Source organism: Lithobates pipiens, unplaced genomic scaffold, assembly GCF_037356315.1.
Source record: "Lithobates pipiens isolate NorthernLeopardFrog02 unplaced genomic scaffold, aLitPip1_a1.2 Scaffold_18, whole genome shotgun sequence".
NCBI lineage: Eukaryota > Metazoa > Chordata > Amphibia > Anura > Ranidae > Lithobates > Lithobates pipiens.
The window spans coordinates 365,722,122-365,747,244 of NW_027507758.1; positions in this window are offsets into that span (position 1 = coordinate 365,722,122).

Genomic DNA, 25,123 nt, shown 5'->3' on the forward strand with positions numbered 1-25,123 from the left:
AAGCATGCATTATGACCCGAATACTTTGGCCAATCACAGCGCCGTCAGCAAAGAGAGCCATAATTGGCCAAAGGCAGGGTGCCTTTGGCCAATTATGGCTCAGGGGGTTAAGTCCACGGCCCACACTATATAAGGCCGCCTGCACGTCGATCCTGTGTAGTGTGTTGCTGACCTTGATCAAGACAGAGTGTCATTTCATTTAGATTGAGCAGGCAGGCGATTCAGTTATCCAGTTAGCTGCAGTGTATTTAGTATATATATATATATATATATATATATATATATATATATATATATATACACATCCAGGCTTGTATATATATATATATATATATATATATATATATATATATATATATATACTGTATCCAGTTTAGCTAGATCTGACTGCAGTCTGTTCCTGGTTTACTGTTTGTAATATACTTCAAGCAGGCAGGTGATTCAGTTAGCTGCAGTGTATTTAATATATATATATATCTACTGCGTACAGTTTAGCTATATCCCACTGCAGGTCATTCCTGGTGTACTGTTTCTAATATACTTCTGGCAGGCAGGAGATTCAGGGAGCTGCAGTGCATAAAATATATAAATACAGTCTCATATATATATATATATATATATATATATATATATATATATATATCCACTGCATTCCAGTCTAGCCAAGCCTATATCTAACTGCAGGCCATTCCTGGTGTATGTTTTCAAATATACTTTCAGGCAGGCAAGTGATTCAGTGAGCTGCAGTGCATAAAATATATACAGTCTCCAAATATATATATATATATATATATATATATATATATATATATATATATATATATATATATCCACTGCATTCCAGTCTAGCCAAGCCTATATCTAACTGCAGGCCATTCCTAGTGTACGTTTTCAAATATACTTTCAGGCAGGTAGGTGATTCAGTGAGCTGCAGTGCATTAAATATATATATATATATATATATATATATATATATATATATATATATATATATATATATATATATATATATATATATATATATATATATACAGTATCCTACATATATATATATCCACTGCATTCTAGTCTAGCCAAGCCTATATCTGACTGCAGGCCATTCCTGGTGTTCTTTTTCTAGTAAACTTCAGGCAGTGTTTTGCTAATAACATTTTACAGCATGTCTTGAAGGCCACCAAGGAGAGGCAGACGCTCACAGGCCACTAAAAAAGGGCAAGCAGGCTCTGTGTCTACAGCCAACAGAGCTGGTCGTGGACACGTCGAATCCTCAACACGTGGCCGTGGAGCACACTTGTCCTTTTTTCTGGCAGCTGGCCGTGTTGATCGACACAACATGCAGAAGAGTTGGTAGAGGGGATAACTAAGCTGTCCTCATCCTCCTTATCTTTTGTCACCCAGGCTCAGAGTAGTTTACCTGCCAATGCAGCTGCCAAAGTGGTCTATTCCATCAGCTCAATGGCATCAGTCACTCCTTCCCTAGGCCCACCATCATGTGCTGGGGAGTCCCCCGAACTGTTCGACCACAGTGTCGGGTACATGCTGAAGGAGGATGCACAGCATTTTGAAGGCTCCGATGATGGTAACAAGGTTGAGGAAGGCAGTAACCTGAGCCCAGAGAGAGGGGGTGCCCAAGAAGGACAAGAAACTGGCAGTCATGTTCTCCCAGCTGCAGCGTAGTGCCAGGTTTGCTCCAGTGACGAGGAGGGAGGGGATGATGAGGTCACTGATTCCACGTGGGTGTCTGATAGAAGAGAGGAGGAGAAGGAGGCACATCTCCAACGAGGCAGGATGCCCTCCAGGGGCCAGCTTAAAGGCAGTCACCCGACTGCATCACATCACAGAGCTCCGCTTGTGCAGGGCGCTGTTGACTCCCCAAGTATTTTGAAAAGTTCTTTGGTGTGGGCCTTTTTTGATATGTGTGCAGCAGATTGCACTGTTGCTGTTTGCAACATATGTTTGAAGCATATCAAGCATGGCCAAAATAGCAGCTGCTTGGGCACCACATGCTTGACCAGACATATGTCGACCTGCCATGCAGTCTGTTCACAACAGTACGTAGAAACCCCCACCAAAGAACAAGGCAGACCTCTCCTTGCTCCTCATCAGCTTGGATATTCAACCCCACTATACCTTCAGTCCACCGAGAGGAATAAAGGTATAGAATTAGGTGTGCCAAGTACTTGTGGGCAAACTGCTATCACTACACCAACATCCCATTGCAGCAGGCAAATTTCCCTACCCCAGTTGCTAAACCATTGAAAGAAATTCGGTCCCAGCCATCCACATGCTCAGCAGCTGAATGCTAGCTTGGCTAAATTGCTAGCTGTCACGTACCTGGTATGAGAGCCCAGAATGCAGGGAGCGGCTCCTCGTAAGCCTCCGGCTCGAGAACCCCTGGAAGTGGAAACAGGAATTCAAGAGTTCAGAGGGCACAAGTGCCAAGCTGGAGTAAGGTAGATTCGGACCCGCAGCAGCAAGAGATCCACAGAGGCACTGGATGGTAGACACCCGGTAGGCAGGTAGGGATGTGGTCAAACAGTAGGCACAGGTGGATGACTGGAACAGCTGGTGGCGGTCCGTGGGTAACAGCAGGCACTGGCGGTCAGGCTGGAACAGTAGGTGGCAGTCAGCGGGTATCAGCAGGCACTAGCAATCAGGCTGGAACAACAGGCGGCAGACAGCAGAGTCGGGAACAAGCCGGGTCGGTATCAGGCGGGCAGCAGAGGTACACGGGAAGAGACGGAGACGTAGTCAGACAGGCAGGAGGTCGGAGGCAGGCAGCAAACAAACGAAGTCAGGAACAGGCCGGGTAACGGGAATCAGGAACAACAGAAAACAGATAGCAGAATCACCGGACATGCTGTAGACTAGACAGCAAGGAGGAACAGAGGCAGATTCCTTAAGTAGCCCTTTGGGCGCCAAGAACGGTCGCACGGCGAGTCTGCGTGCCCCCGCGGGTAACAGTGCGCCCGTTCGTGACCCCGCGCACCCGCGTGCGCCCGTTCGCACCATCGCGCACCCGCGTGCGCCCGTTCGTGCCGTCGCACACCCGCGTGCGCCCGTTCATATATACGTGCACTCGCGTGCGTCCGTTCGCGCTAACGTGCACCCAAGGATACCGACAAGTTCTCAGCAAAGGAATCCTGCGGGCAGGTCTCCTATGTGCGATCGGGACACCAGGTCGACCATGACATTGCCCCCCTCCAAGCCGGATGCCCAACTGTGCCATCTTATCCGGATGAGATCTTTTAAAGGCCAGGATTAATCTTTTTGCATGGATGTTGGGTTCCGGTTCCCAGGAATTTTCCTCAGGGCCATACCCCTTCCATTTAACTAGAAATTGAGTCTGATTCCGTCTCTTCCTGCAGTCTAAAATGGATTCGACCTCGTATTCGATTTCTCCGTCGATTACCACAGGTTCCGGAGGGCTGGCGTTTCGATTAGCAAAAGAATCCAGGACTGCAGGCTTGAGTAGAGATACATGAAAGACCGGATGGATCCGAAATGACTCTGGAAGCTTCAATTCAAAAGCCACATCATTCAACTTCCTCACAATTGGAAATGGACCCACAAACTTTGGACCCAGCTTCTTAGACGGGCAGGCCAGCTTTAGGTTTAAGGTGGGCAGCCAAACCTGATCCCCGACCTTGAGATCAAGTTCCCCCCTTCTCTTCTTATCAAAGACCTCCTTGTTGTATTTCTGTGTCTTGGTCAAAGTCTCTTGTAGAAGTTTATTGTTAGTTTTGAAGAAATTGAGGTCTTCCTGTACAGCCGGTACTGAACATTCGGGGAGATTATTAGATAGGAAAAGCGGGTGAAAGCCAAAATTTGCAAAAAACGGAGATTGCTTGGTGGCGGAATGAATAGAGTTGTTGTATGCAAACTCAGCTAATGGTAGAAGCGATGCCCAGTCATCTTGGGAAAATGAAGAAAAGCAACGCAGATATTGCTCCAGCGTTTGATTTGTTCTCTCAGTCTGGCCATTGGTCTGGGGATGGTAGGCCGAGGAGAAACAGAGTTCAATTTTCAGGGCCCCGCAGAGCGCTCTCCAGAACCTAGACGTGAACTGCACCCCCCTATCTGATGTGATATTAGCGGGGATGCCGTGAAGCCTCACAATCTCCCTAATGAAAGTCTTGGCCGTCTCTGCGGCCGAAGGAGTGCCCATCATAGGCAAGAAGTGAGCCATTTTGGAGAGCCTATCCACCACCACAAAGATTGTGGAGTAATCCTCAGAAGGTGGTAACTCAACGATAAAGTCCATGGAGATCATCATCCATGGTCTATCCGGGATGGGTATCGGCTTCAGCAGAACCCAAGCTTTCGATTTACTGCCTTTGTTCCGAATACACGTGGTACATGCCTCCACATATTCCCTGCAATCTTTCTACATCTGCGGCCACCAGAATGTACGTTGAAGCAACTCCATGGTTTTAAGTACCCCAAAATGGCCGGCCAGCAAATGGTCGTGACAGGAGCTGAGAGCCGAGACTCGCACTTCTTGAGGAATATAGATCCTGTCCTTGTGCCAAAGGAGACCATCTCTGGATGATAGTGGAGTGTCAGGTGGGAGGACCGTACCGATGGAGGCCTGCTTAATTTGAGACAGTAAGTCTCCCTGGAGCAAAAGGAAGTTCCCTGAGGAGAGGATGGTATCTGGAGATGAGGGACCCTCCGGTTCACTGTACATGCGGGACAGGGCATCGGGTTTGACGTTCTTAGATCCTGGACGGTAGGTGATGTGGAACACAAACCTAGAAAAGAAGAGTGCCCACCTGGCCTGTCTTGGTTTCAGCCTCTTAGCAGTCTTAAGATATTCTAGATTTTTATGGTCAGTATAGACCAGGATCGGGTGGGTGGCGCCCTCGAGAAGGTAGCGCCATTCCTCGAGTGCCGCCTTAATTGCCAGTAGTTCACGGTCTCCAACATCGTAGTTTCTTTCTGCCTCAGATAATTTGCGGGAGAAGAAGGCGACCGGATGCAGAAGAGACTTAAGCCCCTGTCTCTGGGAAAGCACCGCCCCGACCGCTATTTCTGAGGCATCCACTTCTAGGATATATGGCAGAGTTGAGTCGGGGTGCTTTAGGATTGAGGCTGATACAAACAAGTCTTTCAGGGTTTTGAAAGCCTCCTGTGCCTTGGAAGTCCATTGGAACTTCTGACCCCGTTTGGTCAGTCCGGTGATGGGGGAAATGATGGAGGAGAACCCCTTAATGAATTTCCTGTAGAAATTGGCAAACCCTACGAATCGTTGGACCCCCTTCTTATCAGAAGGAGCGGGCCAATCCAGGATAGCTGAAATTTTCTGAGGATCCATCTCAATCCCCTTCACTGAGATAATCAGACCGAGGAATTGGATGCTTCGTTGCTCGAAAACGCACTTTTCGGGCTTGGCATACAGACCATGGAGACGGAGTCGAGCTAAGACATTCTTCACATGTTCCCGGTGTTCAGCTAAAGAGGAGGAAAAAATCAGGATATCATCTAGATAAATTATTACAAACAAATCAAGGTAGTCTCTAAAGATGTCGTTTACAAAATGTTGGAATGTGGCAGGGGCGTTGCACAAACCAAAAGGCATAACTAAATATTCAAAGTGCCCGAAACGAGTACGGAAGGCAGTCTTCCATTCGTCACCCCTCCGTATGCGGACAAGGTTGTAGGCACCCCGAAGATCCAGCTTGGAAAATATTTCGGCTGACCCCAGTCTCTGTAATAATTCGGGTACTAATGGTAGGGGGTAAAGTTTTTTTATAGTGACCTTGTTAAGTGCCCGATAGTCCACACATGGGGCGTAGGGAATGGTCTTTTTTTTCAACGAAGAAGATCCCCGCGCCTGCCGGGGAGGTGGAAGGTCGGATGAATCCCTTCTCCAAGTTATCGTCCAAATAGGTTCTCAGGCTCCCCAATTCTGTTTCGGATAAAGGGAAAATTCTTCCGAAGGGAATCTCTGCCCCAGGAAGCAATTCTATAGGGCAGTCATATGGCCTATGTGGGGGTAAGGTTTCAGCGCCCTTCTTACTAAATACATCCAAAAAGTTATGATAGTCCTTGGGTACAGCTTGTCGGACCTCAACGTCCGTTTCTAAACAGAGTAGGGAAGAAGAGTCCTTGTTGTCAACCGGGAAACAGTGCTGAAGACAGTAGGCTGAAGGGAACTCAATCTTTCCTGTGGACCAATTGATGTGTGGGTTGTGAGCCTTCAACCAAGGCATGCCTAGTATAACAGGGAATAAAGGAGACTTAATGACATCCAGGCACAAAAGTTCTTGGTGAGTCCCAGCAATGATGGCAAACAGTGGAGAAGTCTCCTGAGTCACTGGTCCAGACTTAAGGATAGAACCATCGGCCAGATATATTGAAAGTCCTTTTACCCTAGGCCGAAGAGGGATGTTATTACTTAAGGCGAAGGACAAATCCACAAAGCCACTGCAAGCCCCAGAATCAATAATTGCGCTGGTTTTGATAGTCCTTCCTGGGAGCTGCAAAAGAAGAGGTACAGCCAGATGAGAGGTGTTATTTAACAAGACGGGAGAGGAAAAGGAGGGATGAGAAGGCACTTACGCATTTTGGCAGGGCAAGTGCGAACGAAATGTCCCGGTTCTCCGCAGTAGAGACAAAGGTTGCCGGTCCGGCGGCGTTGGCGTTCCTCAGGTGTCAAAGATGGTCGAAGTAACCCCAGCTGCATGGGTTCTGAAGAATCCGGAGTGGGCATAGCAGGAGCAGGAGGGACCGGATGGGTGGAACTTGGGACGCGTGGCATCATCCAGATGGGGCGAGAAGTTGTAGAAGAACGCTCCAGGCGACGTTCTCTTAGGCGTCTGTCTATTTGAACAGAGAGGTCTATGAGTGCTTCTAGGGTCTCAGGGATACCCACTCGAGCCAGTTCATCTTTCAACGATTCTGAAAGGCCCATACGAAACTGGTATCGTAAAGCTGAGTCATTCCAGTCCGTGTCGGAGCTCCAGCGTCTGAACTCAGACACATAATCCTCCACGGGCCTGCGACCTTGTTGGAGCGCATGCAGAGCTGCCTCTGCGGTGGCAGCAAGCTGAGGGTCCTCATACAACCGGGACATTGCTAGGAAAAAGGCATTCAGAGTATCCAGAGAGGGGTCCTTTCGTTCCAGGAGACGGTGGGCCCAGGCCTGGGGTTCGTCTGTCAGTAGTGAAATGACAAACCCCACTTTGGTTGCCTCGAGAGAGAGAAAGTCCTAGGTTGTAAAGCAAAAAAGAGTTCGCAGGAATTACGAAAGGCTCTGAATTTATTCCGGTTGCCGGAGAATCGTTCCGGAGTAGGAACCCTAGGTTCGGGCGGCATCATCACCACCGAAGGTGGAGCAGAGGATCCGGAGACGGCTGGTGTAGAAGCAGATAGGGCCTGGACCTGTTCCTCCAGTCGGCCGTAACCTTCCTGCAGGTTCTTCACTGCCTGGGTAAGACCAGCTAAGTGGCGGCAGAGCTCGTCCATAGGGGAGGCTCCCTGCGTGGGCTCGGACATGGCTGTCCAGTACTGTCACGTACCTGGTATGAGAGCCCAGAATGCAGGGAGCGGCTCCTCGTAAGCCTCCGGCTCGAGAACCCCTGGAAGTGGAAACAGGAATTCAAGAGTTCAGAGGGCACAAGTGCCAAGCTGGAGTAAGGTAGATTCGGACCCGCAGCAGCAAGAGATCCACAGAGGCACTGGATGGTAGACACCCGGTAGGCAGGTAGGGATGTGGTCAAACAGTAGGCACAGGTGGATGACTGGAACAGCTGGTGGCGGTCCGTGGGTAACAGCAGGCACTGGCGGTCAGGCTGGAACAGTAGGTGGCAGTCAGCGGGTATCAGCAGGCACTAGCAATCAGGCTGGAACAACAGGCGGCAGACAGCAGAGTCGGGAACAAGCCGGGTCGGTATCAGGCGGGCAGCAGAGGTACACGGGAAGAGACGGAGACGTAGTCAGACAGGCAGGAGGTCGGAGGCAGGCAGCAAACAAGGAACAGGCCGGGTAACGGGAATCAGGAACAACAGAAAACAGATAGCAGAATCACCGGACATGCTGTAGACTGGACAGCAAGGAGGAACAGAGGCAGATTCCTTAAGTAGCCCTTTGGGCGCCAAGAACGGTCGCACGGCGGGTCTGCGTGCCCCCGCGGGTAACAGTGCGCCCGTTCGTGACCCCGCGCACCCGCGTGCGCCCGTTCGCACCATCGCGCACCCGCGTGCGCCCGCTCGTGCCGTCGCGCACCCGCGTGCGCCCGTTCGTATCTACGTGCACTCGCGTGCGTCCGTTCGCGCTAACGCGCGCCCAAGGATACCGACAAGTTCTCAGCAAAGGAATCCTGTGGGCAGGTCTCCTATGTGCGATCGGGACACCAGGTCGACCATGACACTAGCACTCCAACTGCTGCCTTTTCAGCTGGTAGACTCTGCCCCCTTTCGTGAATTTGTGGAATATGCAGTACCTCAGTGGCAGGTTTCCAAATGCCATTTCTTTTCACGGAAGGCCATTCCGGCTCTCTACCGGCATGTGGAAGGCAATGTCTTGGCCTCATTAGACAGGGCGGTCAGCAGCAAGGTGCATATTACCGCTGACTCATGGTCCAGCAGGCATGGACAGGGGCGTTACCTTTCTTTCACGGCTCACTGGGTAACTCTGCTGGTAGCTGGGAAGGATGCAGGACAGGGTGCAGTATTGTTGGAGCTTGTTCCACCACCATGCCTCCAAAATGCTAGTAGTGGTGATTCTGCCACAACTCTCTCCTCCACCCCCTCCTCTTCTTCCTCTATGGCCCTCTATGGCCTCTTCCTCTGCATATTTGTCCTCGGAACCAGCGGTGCTCTGTAGGCGTTCAAAGGGCTATGCAAGCACTCAGGCAAAAAGATGCCATGTAGTGCTTGAGTTGGCCTGCTTAGGGGACAGGAGCCACACTGGGGCAGAGATTCTGTCAGCTCTGCAGGGGCAGTCTCAGAGGTGGTTGACGCCACGCCAGCTTCAGCCAGGAATGGAGGTTTGCGACAATGGCACCAACCTCCTCTCTGCCCTCTGACAAGGACACTTGACCCATGTTCCCTGTTTCGCTCACATCCTTAATTTGGTGGTGCAGCAGTTCTTGTGCAGGTACCCGGGCTTACAGGATCTCCTGAGGCAGGCCAGGAAAGTCTGTGAGCATTTCCGCCGGTCATATAATGCCAGTGCTCAGCTGGCTGACCTTCAAAAGGAATGTAACCTGCCCAAGAACCGCCTCATTTGTGACATGCCTACCAGGTGGAATTCAACGCTGGCAATGCTGCAGCGGCTGCACACGCTATCAGGGTCCATCAATGAGTACCTGTGTGAGTATGGCGCCAGGACAGGGTCAGGGGAGCTTGGTTTTTTTGCCACAACAGTGGTTACTGATCAAGGATGCATGCACTGTCCTGTCACCATTTGAGGAGGTCACGAGGATTGTGATCAGTGACAGTGCATGCATCAGTGATACTGTTCCTCTTGTCTTCCTGTTGAAGCACACGCTTCATGGAATAATGAACAGGGCACTTGAGGCAGAACAGAGGGAGGAAGAGGAGGACTTCCTTACCTCTCAAGGCCCCCTTTAACTAGATAGTATTCCTGCAGGCTCACTGATCACACAGGAATAAGAGGAGGAAGATGATAAGGATTGCGTCCGCATGGAGGTGGAGCCTAGCACTCAGCATCAGCAGCAGTTTTCAAGGGATCATTTTCAGTCCCCGGAAACCCATGGACTTGTATGGGGCTGGGAGGAGGTGGATGTGGATCAGGTCATCCTCAGTGACCCAGAGGACTCCGGATCGAATGCCTCAGTAAACCTTAGCTGCATGGCCTCCCTGATCCTGCAAAGCCTGCGAAAGGACCCTCGGATTTGTGGTATCAAGGAGAGGGATCATTACTGGCTGGCAACCCTTCTTGATCCATGTTACAAGGGTAAGGTTGCGGAACTTATCCAGCCTTTGCAGAGGGAGCAGAGGATGAAACATCTTCAGGAGGCCTTGCAGAAAGGTTTGCGCAATGTGTTTCCAGAGCCTGGGAGGTTACAATTTCCTGTTCCTCCTGGACAACGTGTTGCTGAGGCTTAGGTCAGTCACAGAAGGATCTGTGGAGAAGGTGGCCGTCTGACAGATGCGTTCAGATAAATCTTTAGTCTGCACCCCTAAGGTCTGATTGGTTCCAGCAACCATCGCCAGCATCTGATTTCCATGGTGCAGGAATACCTAGGATCAGGCTTGGAGACCTTTCCAACTGAAAATCTACTGGGTTACTGGCTCTTGAGGATAGATCACTGGCCAGAGCTTGCACAATATGCATCTGAGCTACTGGCCTGTCCTGCATCCAGCGTACTTTCTGAATGCACATTCAGTGCTGCTGAAGGCTTTGTAACTGATCCACAGACTCAGTTGATCGGCTCACCTTCATAAAAATGAATCAGCCTTGGATCACCAGCTACCAAGCACCTGATGCTGATGTAACCGATTCATTTTGTGTAATGTGAGATCCCTTGAAGACTGCCTATGCTGAGTGAATATCCTGTTATGCTGAGTCACTATCCTATTCCTCCTCAATGTTCATATTAGTAGCTTCTAAGAACATTTTTGCTACAGGGCACCACCACCAGTGCCTAAAGCCCAATTTTTCTGCCCCTGTTTAACAGGGGCCTATAGTTACAATTTTTGCTGTAATATTTTGCAGCAGGGCTCATTCTTGCGTACCTGTGAGGGGTTACAGTGTTGTGGCACCACCACCACTGCCTAAGACCCAATTTTTCTGCCCCTGTTCAAAAGGGGCGTGTAATTACAATTTTTGATCAAATATTTAACAGCAGGGCTCGTTCCTGTGCTCAACTAGAGTATCTGTGAGTGGTTGCAGTGTTGTGACACCACCACCAGTGCATAAGGCCCAATTTTTCTGCCCCTGTTTAATAGGGGCATGTAATTACAATATTTGCTCTAATATTTCTCAGCAGGGCTCGTTCCTGTGCTCAGCAACAGAATCTGTGAGGGGTTACAGTGTTGTGGCACCACCACCACTGCCTAAGACCCAATTTTTCTGCCCCTGTTTAACAGGGGCGTGTAATTACAATTTTTGATCTAATATTTCACAGCAGGGCCCGTTCCTGCACCCACCAAGAGTAACTGTGAAGGCTTACAGTGTTGTGGCACCACTACCACACCACTACCAAAGGCCAGATTTTTCTGCCCCTGTTCAACAGGGGCATGTAATTTCAATTTTTGATATATTTCACAGCGCCCACCAAGAGTAACTGTGAGGGCTTACAGTGTTTTGGTACCACCAACACCTATGGCCCAACCATCCGACTTACAAACGACTCCTACTTACAAACGGAGGGAGACAACAGGAAGTGAGAGGAAATGTATCCCTAGGAAGGGAAATTCTCTCCTGTAAGTCCCTGTACACACGGTCGGAGATTTCCACAACCAAATCTGTCGGATTTTGTCCGTCAGATTTATTCTGACGGATTGTGTCCGAAACTGTTGCATACACACGGTCGGACTAAGTTGTTGAAAAATCCGATCTTTCAGAACGTGATGACATAATTTTGTTACGATGGGACTAGATTCAGGCTAGTAGCCAATAGCTTTGATGTAGGAATTTGATCTGAGCATGCGTGGCACTAGGTCCGATCAAAATTCTCTACACATGATCGGATTACGTCCGACCGGCCCAGTTGGTCGGGAAATATTTCCATCATGTTGGAAAATTGGGTCCGACGGAATCAGTCCGATGCATACCACACACAGTCGGATTATCTGACGACGCGGTCCGATAAGACGCATTCCGACGGATTCTCCGACCGTGTGTACGCGGCATAAGAGTTAATATGAGAAAAAAGGTGTCTCCACTGATGCTTTATCACCAATCCTTGTTTCCCTAAAAAACCCATATTTTCTAAACCCAATTGTCATTGGGACAGAAAGTGAGGTGAAATTTTCTGAACAGGGGCACAGACAGCAAAACAAATGTGTTCCCTATGTTATCCAAAAAGCTTAAAAATATATTTTTTGGCTGGAGCTACATTTACAAAATGTACCCGTTCCAAATTAAAAACAGATTCAACTTAAGAACAAACCTACAGTCCCTGTCTTGGACCGCCTGTATACTGCTGCTCAGAGTATATAGGGCCTGGGGATCCCACGCCTTTTCTTTTTTTAATTTGGGCGCAGGGTTCCCCTTAATATCCACACAAGACCCAAATGACCTGGTAATGGGCTGGGGGTACCCATGCCGTTTTTCCCAATAATTTTCATCCATATTGCCAGGACCTGACATTACATTACAGCCACAAGCAGTTTTAAATTATTTTTATTCTTTTAGAAATGTCAATTTGTGCAGGGACTGTTCTAAACACGTGAAACGCACCACGTTGGAGGCATACTATAGTCACCCCCAGGTATGATATTTAAAGGAATATTTCACTTTTATTTTTTCAATTTAAGCATTATTATAATCACTGCTCCTAAAAAAAAGGTAGTTTTTAAAACTTTTTTTGCATTAATACATGTCCTCAAACACTTTTTAGGACAATAACTTGCATATTAGCCTTTAAAATTCGCACTTTAGATTTTTTACATTCTGGTCCCATAGACTTTAATGGTGTTTGAATGTTCCACCAAAAAACTTTCGGGCCGTTCTGCCGTGAACCTAACTGGGGGTGTTTGGCTCAGCCCTATTAGGCATGTGCTATGGAACCTAATTAGAACCTAATTAGAACTAATTAGAACTGCATTACATCTGTTCCCCATCAGTCAGCTATGTAATTTCAGTGATCTATTGAAATATTATAATAATATATGTCTATTGAAATTGCCCCAGAAGTCGCCAAAAGTAGTGCAGGGACTACTTTTGGAAATCAGTGCGGCGTTGCACTGATTTGGACAGTGCCATTGCTGGCAACAGGCTGTGTTTTGGCATGCGATTTGACATGTCAAATCGCATGTTAAATCGTGCCGATATGAAAACGGGGGCTCAGACTTAATTTATAGATTAAAGTCATGTCACACATGTGATTGCTATAGAGCAGGGGTGGCCAACCAGACGAAGACCAAGAGCCACATTTTTTACCAAGTTACCGCAAAGAGCCACATCATACGCATGGCACGCATGAACATCACCCCATCCCTTCCTCATACACACATACTTTTGCTCAGCTGGATTTATTGTAAATGGCACACACTGTTTTAACACTACAAAGACCACAGGCCAGTCATTTTCATCAAGTCAGTAATCTTCCTTTGAAAGTACATCCATGTGACAGAAGACAGCAGCTCATCTAATTTCCAAAATACAAATTGTCTTACAAACAGTGAACTGGTCAGGATAACAATAAACAGTTAATGGGTCTTCTAGCCTGAACTAGCAGTAAATTCTTCCAAAAAACATCACAGAAAGCATGCAGCACACAGAGCTCTGGATAAATAAGTGAAAAGAAGCTGAAATGGTTAACAGCCAGCCATGTGTCACACTATCAACAGACAGAGAATGTGCTGAGCAGATCTTATCATTGTCATTGTCTTATCAGTGTTCAGGTGAAACAGTTATTAAAAAAAAAAAAAAGTACAGAGCAAGACAGAGGGAGAAGGGAGGACAGATCAGTAACCTGCACACTTGTGGTCATACCTTTTTGTATCTCATCGGCTTCAGATACAGCGTGTTTCTCCTTCCTCTGCCCCCCTTCAGCCTCACTCCAGCGCATATGTATTCAAATGTGGCGGGCTGGGGACACTACATGCTGATTGGCTGTTGATGTGTGGGAGGAGCAGAGGAGTGCAGAGACTCGGGCTGCCTGTCACTAAACCAGCCCACTGAACCATCGGCCCAGTCCGAACGCAAGGACCGCAATAAAAAAGTCAGAACACAAGAGCCGAATGAAACAGCCCGAACGCATGAAACCGGGCAAAGCCGCGGGTTGGCCACCCCTGCTATAGAGGATAGAGAAATACTCACCTGTTTCTCATGATGCCATGGCAGATCCTGCTGTGTTTCCTTTACAAGAGAGTGACAGTGCTTTCTGGCCAGAGAGGAAGCAATGCAATGTAAATTGGTGAGAACAGCCAGCAAATTGGCACCTGTGACAGGGTTGCAAGTGGCTATGACCTATTATGCGTAAACTAATTTTTTTTCCCATTGGGTTGTTTTTGTAGTGCCATATTAAAACAAATGCTTTGCACCAGAAACATAACTTTTATTGCCTTTAATAAAATGACCAATCACAGAATAAAATGTGTACATTAGATGAGTTTTAACCTACTTTAATTACCAGATAGAAGAACAAATTTTGGTTACAATAAAATGAATGAAAACCTAGCTTTGTTTTCTACTTATAATGGCAAAATCACACAAGTTTCACCATGATGCAACACCCCACATCTTGTTTGATATTCAATGGACCAAATAGCAGTAATACATGACAGGCAGACAACATGCAGACGTTTAAACACTGTCTTTGTCAGCTGGGCTAGGGGGCTAGAGGGGAAGGGGTGAGGGCACACTTTGGCAGCTTTCCTTGGGTGTACTATTTTGGCACTGTTATCTATCACCTGTTCCTTCCCAAAATGCAGACATTGGTATTCTTAACCTCCAGTGTAAATGCGTAGCTTAGAATTCAGCATTATGTAAAGCTATAGCGTCTACCATTCACCATATGCCAAATTCATCATCTTTTATAAGAGAAGTCCCCCTACCTTGGATAGGCTTCGGCGCACCCTCTTCTGACAGCTACTGAGCTTAGTTATAGTCCATTTTGGCAATAGGTGATAAATTGTAGGGGGGAGGAAGAATCAAGTCTTGTCTCTAGATATATATATAAGTTTGGGTATCAGCGCCAATAAAGAACTCCTGTGTTTCTGACCCCACCGGATGGGATGTTTTACATATTGGAGCAGTGGAGTTAAAAAAAAAAAAATGTTTCATCCACATGGAGACATTTATTTTATCTCAATATAACAAAGCAGGAGATAATCTTTACAGATACTATGCATACATACATTTATCTATAAAAAGTCCATGAAATCCACATGCCTATTTGTTTGGTGCTTTTAGATATGTCCAAGTCAGGGGGAATTTAGATATTACTTTATTGTGTTTAAACTGTATACTACAGAATGTGTAGAAATTGCAGATCATTTTTATGCCTATCAGTTTATGCCCTTGTTTTTGTCAAATCCCTAGGATACGTAGCATTTAATTCATGTTTAACTTCCTCAATAAAACTGGAAGGGCAAAGTTACTAGTGCCAAAGGTAAAAACTAGATTGATGTGAAAAGCATGTCTAACATACATATTTATAAAAAGTAGAGGATTATTGTAAAAATATGACGGAAAAAAAAGTCAAATAGCCGCGTAAATATTTGCAATCAAAAGACAGCTAGAATTACTGAGAAAATGCTTCTTCATTACCAGGTAGGTCACTTTCTTAATTTCTGTAACAAGACAAAACATTTGTTTTTATATTTTAGAAATGATAGCTGACACAAAAAAAAAATTTGCTACCAGCCTGCAGCGCCCTGCTACACCCTAACATTGGGAGTTCGGGGACATATGGTAGAGTTAAAGCTCCCAAAGCTCCTCCTGCCTCCCACACATTTCTATTTGCCATCCTTATGGTGGGCTGCCTCACTGAAACGTGTAATGCTGTGCACACACGGTCGGACTTTCCGACGGAAAATGTGCGATCGGATCGTGTTGTCGGAAAATCCGATCGTGTGTGGGCTCCATCTGACTTTTTCTGTCGAAATTTCTGGCACACAAAGTTTGAGAGCTGGATCTAAAATTTTCCGACAACAAAATCCAATAGTTTAAATTATGATTGTGTGTAGACAATTGCAAAGGACAAAGTGCCACGCATGCTCAAAATAAATTACGAGACAAAAGCTATTGGCTACTGGCCCCTTTATAGTCCAGTCATATGTGTTCTATGTTACCGCTTTCAGAACAATCGGATTTTCTGATAACTTTGTGTGACTGTGTGTATGCTAGACAAGTTTGGGCCAAAATCCGTCAGAAAAAATCCAATGGACCAATCCGACTGTGTGTACAGGGCATAGGATATAGAATAGAATAGGATGGGTAAGCTTTGCTGCCACAAAGAAAAGCTGAAGTTTTTCCCAGACCTGAACAGCTTGGCATTTGAGCATAACATAGGGGGAGCTGAGGATCTGCATGCTGCTCTGAGCAAATGTAAATACCCCTAGCTGCCTGTAGGTCTTAACCCCTTCACCCCGACATAACACATATATGAGGCCACACTGGACTGGGCTTTTTGCCATGAGGTCGCATATATGCATATCTGTCTTTGTGCTGGGAGAGCCCCGGGTCCCGTACTAACGATTGGTAGGGCCGTAGATAATTTCTTGTCCTGGGACGGGGTTCTGCAGTAGGTACCAAGTGCTGAAGCGGGGTGGGGGGTGTCCAGGGGGAACCAAGCAGCACTGTGTGTTCTACACACAGCTCAGGAGCGAGCATGCACTGTGTGCCCCCATAGCAAGCAATATTCTATGGTGGCACACAGAGGAGGATCAGGGCCACTTTGTTCAAAACCATTACACAAAGCAGGTGAATATAACATGTTTGTTATTTTAATTAAAAAAATCTGCCTTTAGAAACACTTTACTCCTAATGTGGTTTCTCTGTGGCTGTGTTTTTAGAAAAGGTGCAGGAACCTCTTCCCTGCATTTCCTGCAGGTACAGCAGCCCATTCCCAACGCAAACACAGGCCACACCACATGCATAGATGTGAACCTAGCCTTATGTCGCGTGCACATGACCGGACTTTCTAGCAGAAAAGGTCAGACGGAATCATTCCATCAGATATTACGATCGTGTGTGGGCTTCATCAGAGACTTTTTTCTTCAAAATTTTTTTTTTTTTGAATCAAAAACAAGTTTATTGTAAAGAAAACAGTAAGCATACATACAGTCAAAAGACAGGTGCAGCAAGGTATATCAGAACAACGTCATTTGCAATATGTCCAATTGTAGCAATACAGGTATATAATAATTTGGGCTACCATCAGCATGTAAACAAAATAATATATTGTGCTGCTTGGTCACGATTAATTAAATGAGCATTTGTTGACCTGTGTATACTGAGTATATTAAAGTGGGGGGCCCCCTAAAAAAAAAAAAAATTTAAGTCAGCAGCTACAAATACTGCAGCTGCTGACTTTTAATAATCGGATACTTACCTGTCACAGGGTCCAGCGATGCGGGGGAGTGTGTGGCGCGAGGGGAAGTGATGTCACCAGCCCAGGCAAGGAAGAAGGCAGACTATAAGGGACCCCCTAGGGATCCCCTAGCAACAGGTATTTAGAGGTGCGTAAAAAAATTTTTTCAAATTATTTTGTTTTAATTTTTTTAAGAATTTTAAACAATTTTTTTATTTTTTGGTGGCAACACCACTTTAATGACCAAATGACCATGTTATCAAACATGGATTTTGAAATAAGAAAAGAACTAATAAATATATAACCCTACACCCCTAAAAGGCATAGGGTTGTCTACTCTAAACAACCTAACTTATCAAATGCTTAATTCATCCACCATGGCACCTCCATTCTTCAAAAATGTTGACGGACTTAGAAATAGAACATGTTTCAAATCTGTCTGACAGAATCAATTTCTATCGTGAAAACCGTTCGTATGTATGCTGGTCCAACGGACCAAATGCGACGCAAGGGCAGCTATTGGCTACTGGCTATTGAACTTCCTTTTCTAGTCCCGTCATACGTCATCACGTTTAAAACGAATGGTCTGTTAGTGTGTGGGCAAGTCCGTTCGGTCGGAACGCCGTCCTTAATGAATAAAATACATTAAGGTGAAAAACCTCAAGAGTTTACAACTCCTTTAACGTATCTGTGTTCAAAGATGTTTTTTTTGGAAGAGAGCAATACAATACTGTCTGTACTTGGTTGCATCTTGTTTGAATTGGTTCTTTAGCTAATTGGCTTAAAGAAAATCTCAGGTTTTTCAGGATGCCCAATTGAATGCTGATCACTCCCTTGGTGCTTCAAAAAAGCTCACCGAAACCTCTCCAATACATTTAACCAGACTGAATCCCCACTCTCTAATTTTTCCTTATTCACACCTGCAAATTCCTGATTGGCTAGAATACATTTTCAGCATACAGGTGCCAGAAACATCCACCAATCAGGTTGCAATGAATCTCAATAATACTCCAGAAACCCCCTTGATTTTTCTCCAAGCTACAAGAATTGTATATACTGTGAGTGTATATATTGTGAGTGTATATAGCAACATTGACTTTCAATTATCTGGACATCTCATGATTTTGCTATCCCTATCCAAGTTAATTCGCCTCAATAAAATACAAAAACAAGTTACACAAATAAATATTAACAACTACTTTATCAGTGCCCATCACTGCAGCCTCACCTGTGCTCATCAATGCTGCTTCATATGTGCCCAACATAGCAACCTACCTGTGTCCATCAATGCTGCTTCACCTGAGCCCAACAATGCAGCCTACCTGTGTCCAACAATGCAGCCTACCTGTGTCCAAAAATGCAGCCTACCTGTGTCCATCAATGCAGCCTACCTGTGTCCATCAATGGAGCCTGTGTCCATCAATGCAGCCTACCTGTGTCCATCAAGGCAGCCTACCTGTGTCCATCAAGGTAGCCTACATGTGCAGAGGAAAAGAGAGGAGAGGAAGAGGATTGCTGACCGGATCATCAGAGAGCCGAGAAACAGTACTTTGATACATGTCACACATCCCTGCATTGGACGGGTGATCTGTCTATCAAAGTACCTGGGCCAGGAGGCGGGGCTGTATGTGACAGCGAGTGCGGGGAACACTTTGCAATTCTAATGAAAGCTGTTACAGCGATGTTCCTGAATGCTCTTCTGATCTGTCAGCCCTTTCCTTCTCTCTACCCCGGGTGATTGCAGGGAGAATGGCTCCCATTTAACACCACCTGCCAGTGGTGATCGCCCCCCCCCCACCACTTCCACTCTAAGGCAGCCACGCTCGCCAGCCCTTGTTTTTTCTCAACTCGCCTGGTTGAGAAATCTGGGTCGCAATTTGTTCCTGTACACCTATGGGCCTTTGGTGTTCCCACCCACTGCTGAATGTTCCAGCGGCTGTGCACAATATAAAATAAATACAAAACCCAACAGTTAGAGTGGAAAACCCCTCTCAATAGTCTTAGCATGTTTGCAGAACCAGGAACACAAATGCAGATATCTTAACAATAATGTCTCTGAGAGATGTAAGCAGTTTAACTCTCCAGCATCTACCAAAAAGTAATTATCCTGTTTGGGCATACTAAGCCTTTAAAAACTCATTGCATTTCCCAAGTAATGCACAAGATATACATAAACTCATTTATTTTGATATAGAATATAAAGGCAATCTGGTGTATGGGAGCAAACTCCAGAAGACTGCTTTTTCCTATCATTGTGCATGCCAGCCAAAAAATGATGCCAGCTGCTATCATCATCACCTCTATTATATTAGTGCAATTTATGTAGTATCAATGATTGTTATGGTTACAGTTTACATGTTATGGCTTTGTATCCCATAAGGTAAAAAAACAACCACTGCAGGTCGCCACAATCCTGCAAACCATCGTAGCTATACCTTGGTCCTTTTAAGCGGGATAGCAGGCATGCTCGTGACCGGCAGTCGCAATGACCGCCGGCCACGAGCGATCGCAGGCACGAGAGGCAGAACAGGAACGAGAGAGAGAGAGATTGTGAGTTCCTACGAGCTGGGAACCCCAATCTCTCATCTCCTATAGTCAGTCCCCTCCCCCACAGTTAGAACACACACATAAGGAACACAGTTAACCCCTTGATCACCCCCTAGTGTTAACCCCTTCCTTGCCAGTACCGTTTATACAGTAATCAGTGCATTTTTATAGCACTGATCGCTGTATAAGTGTCAATCGACCCAAAAATGTGTCAAAAGTGTCCGATGTGTCCGCCATAATGTTGCAGTCTTGATAAAATCGCAGATTGCCGCCATTACTAGTAAAAAAATAATAATAATAAAATGCCATAAATCGATCCCCTATTTTGTGGACGCTATAACTTTTGCACAAACCAATAAATATATGCTTTTTGTCATTTTTATTACCAAAAATATGTAGAAGAATACATATCAGCCTAAACTGAGGAAAAAATTTCCTTTTTTAAAAAAAAAAATGGGGCTATTTATTTCAGCAAAAAGTACAAAATATTGTGTTTTTTTTCAAAATTGTTACTCTTTTATTGTTTATAGCGCATAAAATCAAAACCGCAGAGATGATCAAATACCACCAAAAGAAATCTCTATTTGTGGGAAAAAAAGGACGTCAATTTTGTTTGGGTACAGTGTCGCATGACCGCACAATTGCAAGGTAAAGCGACGCAGTGCCGCATCACAAAAAATGGCCTGGTCATTGAGCAGCCAATTCTTCCAGGGCTGAAGGAATTTCCAGTGTTAATGGACTGCTGTGTTGGCCACACACACATAGGGGGACATATTACAATGACCAGGTTGGACGACAGATATACATTTTGTTGAGCAGGTTGTAATACTTAGTACTGCAAGTTTTTCTGAACAATTTCAAAGTGCTATTAGAGGGACAAAGAGGTTTATTTACTAAAGGCAAATCCACTTTGCACTGCAAGTGCCTTTGGAAGTGCAGTCGCTCTAAATCTAAGGGGTAGATCTGAAATGAGTGGAAGCTCTGCTGATTTTATCATACAATCATGTGCAAGCTAAAATGCTCTTTTTTATTTTCCTTGCATGTCCCCCTCGGATCTACAGCGACTGCACTTCCAAGTGCATTTTCAAGTGCATTCGCAGTGCAATGTGTATTTTCCTTTAGTTAATAACCCCCAAAGTGTGGGTGAACTGTGGAAAAGTGCATTAATGCCGCGTACACACGATCAAACAATCGAGTGGAAAAGTCCGGCAAACTCAAGTCCGCCGGACAATCCCCCCGTGTGTAGCCTCCGGCATACTTTTTTGTCCCGAAAGTACGGCGGACTTAGAAAGTAGTTTTGCACTCCAATCTTCCCGCCGGACTCGCATTTCGGCGGACAATCCAGCCGTGGGTATGCCAGTCCGCCGTACTGTTGAAATGAACAGACTTTTCCCGCCCTGAGAAAAGTCCGCTCATTTCGAGCGGGTCTCCAGGTAGGCGGGCCCGCGAAGGAGACGTCGGTATGGACTTAAAGGGGAACCCCAACGGCAAAAAAATTGGCGCGGGGGTTCCCCCCAGGTCTACATCAGACCCTTGTCCGAGCACGCTACCCGGCCGGCCAGGAAAGGGGGGGACGAGCGAGCGGCCCCCCCTCCTGAGCCGTACCAGGCCGTGTGCCCTCAACATGGGGGGTGCCTTGGGAAAGGGGGGGCCGTGCGGCCCCCCCACCCCAAAGCACCTTGTCCCCATGTTGATGAGGACAAGGGCCTCTTCCCGACAACCCTGGCCGTTGGTTGTCAGGGTCTGCGGGTGGGGGGCTTATCGGAATCCGGGAGCCCCCTTTAATAACTTCCATTAGAAATGCCATGCAACTATCACTAGCATGACCCAGGGCCGGTGCTACCAATAGGCGAGGTAGGCGTTGGCCTAGAGTGAGACGCCTACCATTTAAGGTACAAGTACACTTATTTGGACACTGAGTTTAACATAGCATATTTATTCAAAGAGGTATAATCAGTATTCACTTAAAAATGCAGCAACATTTACAATATCTCACAAAAGTGAGTACATCCCTCACATGTTTGTAAATATTTTATTCTATCTTTTCATGTGGCAACACTGTAGAATTTTACACTTTGCTACAATGTAAAGTGGTGAGTGTACAGCTTGTATAACCATGTAAATTTGCTGTCCCCTCAAAATAACTCAACACACAGCCATTAATGTCTAAACCGCTGGTAACAAAAGTGAGTACACCCCTAAGTGAAAATGTCCAAATTGGGCCCAAAGTGTCAATATTTTGTGTGGCCACCATTATTTTCATGCACTGCCTTAACCCGATTGGGCATCAAGTTCACCAGAGCTTCACAGGTTGTCACTGGAGTCCTCTTCCACTCCTGCATGATGACATTACAGAGCTGGTGGATGTTAGAGACCTTGGGCTCATCTATCTTCTGTTTGAGGATGCCCACAGATGCTCAATAGGGTTTAGGTCTAGAGACATACTTAGCCAGTCCATCACCTTTACCCTCAGCGTCTTTGCAAGGCAGTGGTCATCTTGGAGGTGTGTTTGGGGTCATTATCATGTTGGAATACTGCCCTGCAGTCCAGTCTCCGAAGGGAGGGGATTGTGATCTTCTTCAGTATGTCACAGTACATCATGTTGGCATTCATGGTTCCCTCAATGAACTGTAGCTCCCCAGTGCTGGCAGCACTCATACAGCCTGAGACTGTGACGCCCACCACCATGCTGGACTGTAGGTAATCCATGTCCTTAGTCTGCTTGTCTTCAGCAAACTGTTTGTGGGCTTTCTTGTGCATCATCTTTCGAAGAGGCTTCCTTCTGGGATGACAGCCAAGCAGACCAATTTAATGCAGTGTGTGGCGTATAGTCTGAGCACTGACAGGCTGTCCCCCCACCCCTTCAACCTCTGCAGCAATTCTGGTAGCACTCATACATCTATTTCCCAAAATAACCTCTGGATATGAAGCTGAGCATGTGCACTCAACTTCTTTGGTCGACCGTGGAGAGGCCTGTTCTGAGTGGAACCTGTCCTATTAAACCGCTGTATGGTCTTGGCCACCGTGCTGCGGCTTAGTTTCAGGGCCTTGGCACTCTTCTTATAGCCTAGGCCATCTTTATGTCATGCAACAATTCTTTTTTTTAGATCCTCAAACGGGTCTCTGCCATGAGGTGCCATGTTGAACTTCCAGTGACCAGTATGAGAGAGTGAGAGTGATAACACCAAATTTAACACACCTGCTGGGCGGGATGGCAGGATGGGGAGGAAGAATAAGGGACAGAGGAATCTGAAGGGTAAAGGGAAACATCATTCCAATCAAAAGACTAACCCACCTGATAGACAGCATGTAAATAGTATGGCACCCAGGGATCAAAGGCAGCCCTGTTCCAAGCATAAAGACAGGTAAACTTGTTTGTAAAAAGTAATGTTCAGTTGTCCCCTCCCCTTCCTCCCTCCCTTCCCCATTCACATCTGAGATCTAGTAACGCTAACGATTCAAATAACATCGGGGAGGGAAAATGGCTAATTGGAAAAAATTTGGACATTTTCACTTAGGGGTGTACTCACTTTTGTTGCCAGCAGTTTAGATATTAATGGCTGTGTGTTGAGTTATTTTGAGGGTTGTTTTGACAGCAAATTTTCACTGTTATACAAGCTGTACATTCACTACTTTACATTGTAGCAAAGTGTAATTTCTATTTCTATAATATTAATATAATATAATTATAGATATAATAAAATATTTAAAGAAATGTGTGGGGTGTACTCACTTTTGTGAGATAATGTATTTGGTTTTTGGTGATCAGGTGTGATTGCTCAGTTCTTAAGAATATAGCTGTCAGAAAACAGCTGCAACATCAGACCGATGCTTCAACATAGAGGTATGTGTGTGTTTGTCTTATTCACACAACCCCCAACTTCTCCTTTAATTTCTTCTGCAACTTTAGAACCTGACTCCTGAATTCAATACCCTGAGGCAAATATGTTCTCTTCATTTAAAACTATCTCTAGAAAAACTGAAAATGAAAAAACATTTCATGTGTACGTGTGTGGATTACATTTTTACTAATGAAAGGACGTCAACCATCATCTGTTATCTGTGTAAATCTAGATAACAGTTTTATTACCATAGCATAGCAATAAACAGCACTAAAGAAAATCGTTGTATTTTCACTTGTTATGTGAACCAAACTACATGGAAAACTGCCGGGCTTCCAAAACTGAAAACAAATGTACTGACTTTATTCACCTAAGATGAATATTCATTGTTAGGTCCATGTCAAACCAGTTTCTTAGAGGGGACATTGTTTTATGAAAATTTAGAACCTGACTGCTGACTCCTACATTCAGGCAATCATGGACTAGGGCCGAATACAAAAACTAAGAACAGAAAACTGGAGAAAAACATATAACTGTTGCCTATAATCAAAGGTCACAACTGTCCCTGATTCCGAGGGACTGTCCCGGATTTGGAGCAATGTCCCTCTGTCCCTCTTCCCCCTCATGTGTTCCTCATTTTGGTCTGATCCATATACAGGCATACCCTCCTTTTAAGTACACAATGGGGTTTATTTACTAAAGCTGAAAAATGCAAAATCAGGCTCACTTCTGCATAGAAACCAATGAGCTTCTAACCCCAGCTTGTTCAATTAAGCTTTGGTAATAAAACCTGGAAGCTCATTGGTTTCTATGCAGAAGTGAGCCTGATTTTACACTTTCCAGCGTTAGTAAATAAACCCCATTGTGTACTTAAAAGCGGGGCATGCCTGTAGTTGTATATAAAATGCACTTTTTATCCTTCAAAACGTGTTTCCCAGTGCTAAACCTTTCATCCAATTTCTAAATTTCTGCATGTGTACAATTTAAAAGCTAATACAAAGGAATAGTAGTGGTAAAAAAAAGTCCTTGTGGATTTAATTAACCTTTTATTTTGTTATTTCTTCTTTAAGGGGGTGTGGCAGGGGTAGCGTCCTATGCCTACATACGTTTTTTAGTAGGTGTCCCTCATTATCATCTCAATATGTTGGGAGGTATGCCTATAATAGCTACACAGCTCCTGAATATAACACATTGTCACCCTGTCACATGAGCTGCTGATGAGGTCAATAATAGAGAATCATGTCGACAGGAAAGGTCAGAAAGAAGATAGAAGAGATCAATGGCGCTGAGATACAAAAAGAATGAGAATAGGTGAAAACATAATTTTACTTTAAAAAAAAAAGCAATTGAAATACACAGTGTTTTCACAAACTAAATGTTATTCAGTTAAGATTTTGATCTCCTTTTTTCCCTAGTTTCATCTTTTAGCCTGTTGTTTGACATTTGTCGATTTTTGTATTATTTATCAATGTATTTTGTGCATTGGTTACTCATGTTTCTAATATAAAACAGCTTATTGGTATCCCAAAAATGATATAAAATAAAACTTGGTTCTGGC